At 36.3% G+C, this 7,270-nt stretch overlaps 1 protein-coding gene across 1 annotated transcript in view; it reads left to right on the top strand.

The window, feature by feature from the left end:
- Nucleotides 1-7,270, top strand: part of CNGB3 (cyclic nucleotide gated channel beta 3) — a 101,530-nt gene that overhangs the window by 54,790 nt on the left and 39,470 nt on the right. The window lies entirely within an intron of this gene.

Here is a 7,270-nt window from a genome sequence, read left to right on the forward strand (position 1 = left end):
AAAAAAAAAAAAAAAAGGTTTAAGCCTCTGCTTTAAACAACTGAGCACTAAGGTAACTTTTTAAAACTCGATTATCGATTGTTAGTAATAAACAATGTTAATTATTTGGAGGGCAGGTGCAGTGGCTAATTAGTTTACCACTGAAGAGTTTTATGGGTTTGTGAGCCAGCTATAACAACTAACTCAATTAAACACAGAATAATGAGAATCATAACTTCAATTTGACAATTTGATATGGAAAATATCCAAAGAAAAAAAGATTTGAAAAATTAAGTGAAATAGAATGAGGATTCGACAATGGTAACTAATTATTAAACATGAAATTTCTTTTTGGTGGATACAAGAATGTAGCATAAATAAATGCACTAACTTTCTGCTCCATTGAATTCATAATAGGCATGTTATAAGGCAATGTCCTTGGTGGAAAACGGCAGGACCTAACATTACTTTGAAGGACAAATCTTAGCAGCTTTGGGAAAGAAGGTGATTATAGGACAGAACAGAGAATGAAGATGGCTTACAAAAGGAGTAGAGTGTGATAAGGGATTATAACACCACTTCTGAACTTTCAACCAGAGGTGATTTTTAAAATTTTAGGTCACAGTTCTTACTGATTGGGAAAATATATACATACACCATCTCATACACAAATGCACATTAAACATGTGAAATCTAATTCTGTAAACTTTATAGCCAAATCTCAAAGTAATTCTCTTCAGAATGCAGATTGCCTTAAGTATACATTTAGTTTAATGTAAGTAACCAATTTATATAGAAAACTGAGGAAGATGTCAACTATTTAAATATAACTTAAACATGAATGTGCAGTCTTGTGTCATTAGATGCTTGAATCTGATAACCATTTTTATAAATTAATAATGCAGGATTGCTTCAGAATGACTTCCAAAAAGGCGGAGCTGTTTCTCTTTTCATATCTGAATACCTCTTTGCAGTAATCTTGGAACTAGATCTTGTTTTTCAGTGCCAAGAACATGATTATGTATATAATGGACACACTATCTTTGCTTATTTAAATGGTTATTTAAAGAAGGCAGGAAGAAAAAGTGGAAGGGAGTAAGGAAAAAAGAAAAGAATGACCAGGTCTGTATTACACAAAAAAAAAAAATCAGCTTCTATCCATAATAAACATAAAGTGTACTAATAGTTTATGCTTCTAATTCAGCTGCAGTGCAGACCAGATTTCCAAAGTACCCCCTCTCTAAAATACAAGATAAATTACTTGTAATTTTTGTTGTAAAATTACTTGTAATTACTCGTTACAAGGTACATTGCCAGATAAATTACAACAGTTTTCAATTATTGCTGATATCTGTGGAAAATAAGAAGAATCTCCAAAGGCTAAAGAAAAGTATATACGAAAGCTGGATGGAGAGGTCAGATAACCACTAATGAACAGAAATAGGAACTTCTTAATCAGTTAAAAAGCACAAAAAAAGAGAAAGGAAGTTGTGCAACCAAAAGTAACTTAGGCTCTGAAAAATATGGTGGTTACCAGAGGGGAAAAAAAGGGATTCAAAATAATAGGTAGAGTAGGTCAACTGATAATGTGAGTAGCACTACAATGTCATTGGTGGGTGTCTGAGGCACAGACACAGAGCAAGATGGGAAGCTGTTCTCCAAAAATTTATATGGTGTTGTAAACCAATGGTAAATCTATAATATCTTATTATTTTTAAAGATTTATTTATTTATGCATACAGAACTGGGGGACAGGGACAGTGAGAGGATTCACCAGAGACAGAGAGGGGAGCAGAACAGGCAGATCAAAGAAGTGCACTGCTGAGGGGAACAGCAAGTGAGACAGGAAAGGTCTGCTGTGCCATATGGGTCACTTCCCACATGGCACAAAAAATTAACATGATTGAATTCACCCATTAAAAGAGAGTTAATTAATATTAGGCAAAATAAGCATTAAAGTAAAATTCATTCCAGGGAAAAGGAAGGTCACAATATAATTGTAAAATTTTAATTAGCCATAAAGATATATCAATTCTACATTTGCATTTAGCTAATAAAATAATTATAATAATTAACAAAATTCATAAGGCAAAAATTAATGGGAGGAGGAGATATTGGCAAATACACCATCAATATGTACAATGTCAAGCATCATTATCGATTGATCAAGCAGCCAAAAGCCATTAGGAAAGATATAAAAGGTTTGGAAACCCAATTAACAAGCTTAATTTAAAGGATACAACTAGAACCTTGCACCAAGCAATTATAAACCACCCATTCTTTTTAGTTACTCATGGAAAGATTACACAATATATCATCATTCCTAGGCCCAAAAGCAAACTTCAATGCACTTCTCACCACTGACTATATTTCCTGCATTCTCTGATGATAAAGATGAGCATTATCCCATCAGCACCACTCTACAAGCCTAAAAGTAAAACTTTAATAATCCAGTTACCAACAGTCAGGGACATAGGTTACCATCTTTATAAAGAAAGTCTTTTGAAAGGCAGCATTTTTACATATTTTTAAGATAATTGGTATATGGCAGTTATTAATATACTTGCATCTTCCCCAGAGCTTTTAAATATTACCTGCCCCTTCTATTACTTAATATTACCCTTCAACCTTATAGGCTTAAAGTATTTCTCATTTAACCTTTGTGGTGCTTTCTGATGACCTATAAATTGAAGGTTACTTATGAAGCCATTGGATTTGTAAACTTTGCCCTGGCTAGAAGTATGTAGAAAATTGTCGGGCACAAGTGCAGCATTGTGAATGTTTAAAATAAGAGTCAAGTTTATTACTATTCCATTAATCCTCACCAGAATAGCAATGTCTATTCATCTCAATAGAGGACAGGAAGTCATTTTCACTTATATTAAGTAGATGGCATCCTTCATTTGACAGTGAAATTTAACAAAGGAAAAGGCTTAACTTATAAAGAAAATAGTAGTTAAGGTTATTGGGCTCCCAGAACTCTTCCCAATGTACCTTTTCCATATATACCCAAATTTACTTATTTTCTGATGTAAAAACTTTCCCAATCAGTGCAAACCTTTAGCAGACTTGTAGCCCTAAGGCTTAATAAATAGCTCCTCAAAGGAAACAGTAAAAATGTTGGCAAGACTGTCATGGAAATTGTACTTTGGATGGGATAGAGAAGGAATCAGAAGTTATTATATCTCAGTGCTAAAGACTTTTAGGATCAATTACCCACTTCACACAAAGATAAGACCTAATTAGATGAAAGTGTTTACTCTGGCTTCACAGTCTCTGGTCTTTCCACGATGGAGTAGATAGACTTTGGATGTTCCAATTACATAGCAAAGGGCCCTCCCTGGGAGCGCAGCAGGTTAAAGCACAGCACTAAGAAGCTAAAACCGCTTCAGCACAAGTCCAATCCCCGGCCTTGGAGGTGATCCACATGGTGTGGCAGACCTCTCCTTGCCCACCCACTGCTCCCTTAAGCAGTATATTTCATTGATCTGCCTGTTTTGCTCCCCACTCTGTCTCTGGTGAATCCTCTCACTGCCCCTGAACCTCTGGCCTATACCCCAGTTCTGTATGCATAAATAAATACATCTTTTTAAAAAAAATTACACAGCAGAGCAACAAAAAGCCTAGTGCATCAGTAAATGAAAAGCAACTGGCACCACAATAGGGAAGAGTCTAGAAGTGGTTTCACAGATGTGCTCATAGAGAGTCTTGTCAGTAAATCTAAGTATGCATAACCATTAATCTGTTCATTCATGTCACTCAGCAAGCATTAAGCTCTTGTTATGTGCTGTGTTCATAATACCTATTGTCATAAAGCCTATCTTTTATTTTTTTAAAGATTTATTTGTGCACACAGAGGAGGGGTACAGGCCAGAGGTGCAGGGTAGAGGGGTGGTGAAAAGATTCACCAGACACAGAGTGGGGAGAAAATAGGTAGAACTGAAGAACACTGCTGAGGGGAGCAGCGGGCAGGTCAGGAGAAGTCTGCCACACCATGTGGCTCACCTCCGGGGTGGGGATCGAACTCATGCTGAAGTGGCTTTAGCCTCTAAGTGCTGCACTTTAACCTACTACACCACCAGGGAGGGACCCGTAAACCCTATCTTTTAAAGGTATCCCCCATCTTTCATGCTTCCAGTGATAAATTTACAGAAATCTAGAATATCTATGCATGAAATATAGAATGAATGCTTTTAAAAGTCATATGTTCCATTATATATCTACCGCAATAACTAAAATTAAAAAGATTGACAATCCCAAGTGATAAAAAATATAGAGCAACTAAAACTCTCAAATATTGCTGGAGGAAATGCAAAATGGTACAATTACTTTAGGCAAAGATATGACAATTTCTTTGCCAATTAAACATATACCTATTTACAAACAAAAACCCTAAGTCCAGATATTTGAAAATATGAAAATATATATATTATATATGCACTATGTATATATATATACACTATGTATATAGTGTTAATAAGTATACTCTTCAGATGTCTATTCATAATAACCAAAATCTTGAGATAGTCAAAGTGTTTATCATAGAATAAGCAAACAGCTATTTTCATGCAATAGATACCAATAACGATAAAATGCAATAAACTACTGATACATTCCACAAGATGAATATCTCAAAAACTTAATGCTGAATGAATGATGTCTTACACAAAAATGTAAATACTGGTTTTGGGAATCAAGGTGTCGTTAAAAGTGGATAGTTGGGCCCTCCCTGGTGGCGCAAAGGGTTAAAGCACAGCAGTACTAAGCTAGCCAAAGCCACTTCAACACGACTTTGATCCCTGGAGAGAGAGGTGATCCACATGCTCTGTAGACTTCTCCTGTCTCACCCCGCTGCTCCCCCCAAGAAGTGTACTTCATCCATCTGCCTGTTCTGCTCCTCATTCTGTCTCTGGTATATCTTCTCACTACCCCTGCTCCTCTGACCTGTACCCCAGTTCTGTATGCATAAATACATCTTTAAAAAAAAAAGTGGCTTGTTTTGCTCCCAGAAAGATGATCTGAAAGCTCCCCAGAACACTAAACCGAGAGTCCAAAATGATGTCAAAACTGGAACACCTCTTGAACATATGAGAGCACCAGGACAGACAGAAGAGAGCCTGAGAAAATTCATACTTCCTTAACCCAGAGGTGGATGGGACATGCCTGGAGGTTATGACCTTGTGCAGAGAAGCTATATACAAATTGTGAACTATGGCACAGCCCCCTGTCTGCAGCCCTGGACAGGGAAGAGCTGAGCAGTGTGGAGGCAAGGAAAACCATATGGAGGAGCTGGAATGCTCCCAATGGGTTGGCTCCCCAAGTGAAAAGAACAAGCACATTGCACTGGGCTCTGTTTCCCTCTTCCACTCCTTGGTACTGGTACTGACCTGGTAAAATGCACCAAAAGTTACAGACTGCAAAGATTCAGTTCCAGAACACTAAGGAAGAGGGATATCAGTATTGCTACAGTAGGTCAGCACATTCCCACCAGTGAATGGATCCCCGCCCAGGACTTCTCCCACCACCTCTCATAGAAGCAACAAGATCATAATGCTTGACCTACAGGAGCTGGGAAAGAGGTTAAAATGATGAACTCTTGCCATTCACAACAACGTGGATAGAACTGGAGGGGATTATGCTGAGTGAAAAAAGTCAGAAGGATGAAGACAAATAGCCGATGATTTCACTCCTATGTGGAATATACAGAAACAAAGCAACAGAATAGAAAAACTAAATCAATAAAACCCAAGAAATCTGACTGTGAAACTTTTTCTTGACAGAGCAGTCTTGCAAAAAGAGGAGTTAGGGTGGTGAGAGTACACAGCGGAATATGTTTGAGGATTATGGGTGCTTTGGTGGTGGACATAATGTCGTAACATAACATTTGAAGAGGTGTGAACCTATACTTCTCAATTATACATAGTGTTATAAACCAATTACCTCAATAAAAAAGTTTTCAAATTTTTTTGTCAATTATAGTAATATGTGGCTCATTTATATGAATTTCAAAAGCTCATCCTTGACAGAAAAATTAGAGCAGTGGTTTCCATTTGGGGTAAAGAAAGTCTCAAAAATAATTGAGAAAAATTTTCCAGAGTGATGGAAATATTCTGTCTTAGGTGTTTAGGTTACTAAGGTATATGCTTTTGTCAAAATTTATTAAATGGTACACAAAAGAAATGTAGGTTTATTGTATGATCAAATATTAAAAAATAACTCCATGGAAACATTGAACTCTAGTTAATATAGATATTCTGAAGTGGTATGTTTTTTGTTTTTTGGGGTTTTTTGGTGCATTTTTTTATTACAAAGTTTACTTTTACATCATTTTGCACAATTTTTTTTCCATCTCGATTGTAATCCCCGCGGATTTCCCATCACCAAATCACCCCTGTGCCACCTGAAGTGGTATGTTTTTAAAGATTTATTTATTTATGCACACAGAACTGGGGCATAGGTCAAAGGTGCAAGGGCAGTGAGAGGCTTCATCAGAGACAGAGTGGGGAGCAGAACAGGCTGATTGACAAAGTATACTGCTGAGGGGAGCAGAGAGCAAAACAGGTGAGTTCTGCTGCACCATGTGGATCACCTCTCTGGCCAGAGATCTATGCTGAAACAGCTAAGGTTAGCTTGCTAGTGCTGTGCTTTTAACCCATTGCACCACCAGGGAAGGTTCTAAAGTACTATTTTTAGGAGATAATATCTTAGATCTCTAAATTACTTTAAAATGCATACAAAAAAATAAAATGGACTTATGGATGGAAAAATGGAGGACTTATGACAAAGTTAGTATAAAATGTGAATGTAAAATCTAGATAATGGATATAATCAGTGTTCACTATAAAAGTCAGTTTTTCTGTTTAAAAGTTTTCATAACAAAATTGGGGGGGGGGAGTTCCATGTCACATTTGAATGACAGAGGAAGAATTTCTATTTTCATATTAAACATTTTCTATGGTTTTATGTCAAATTCTGCCTGATTGCTTAAACTTGTAAATAACAGACTTTGTAAGTATGGAGCTTGTTAGATATTTCTTGCATCAAATCATTCAGATGGAATCACCTTGAAAAGATCTGTCTGCTTGGGGTGTAAATATTAGAGGTGGATACACTTGACTAATTGAGCTAATCCTAGGAAATAAATAAGATACCTCTAATTAAATCATAAATCATACCTTTAATACTACATGTCTGTGACTAAAATGTTTATCTCAAAATAACTTTCTAAGCGTATGAGCAAAAGCTTCCAACTAAAAGAATATAGTATTTAATAATATACCAAAAAAAAAAA

The sequence above is a fragment of the Condylura cristata genome, unplaced genomic scaffold (assembly GCF_000260355.1).
Source record: "Condylura cristata isolate star-nosed mole 26May11 unplaced genomic scaffold, ConCri1.0 scaffold00009, whole genome shotgun sequence".
In the NCBI taxonomy this organism is placed as follows: Eukaryota; Metazoa; Chordata; class Mammalia; order Eulipotyphla; family Talpidae; genus Condylura; species Condylura cristata.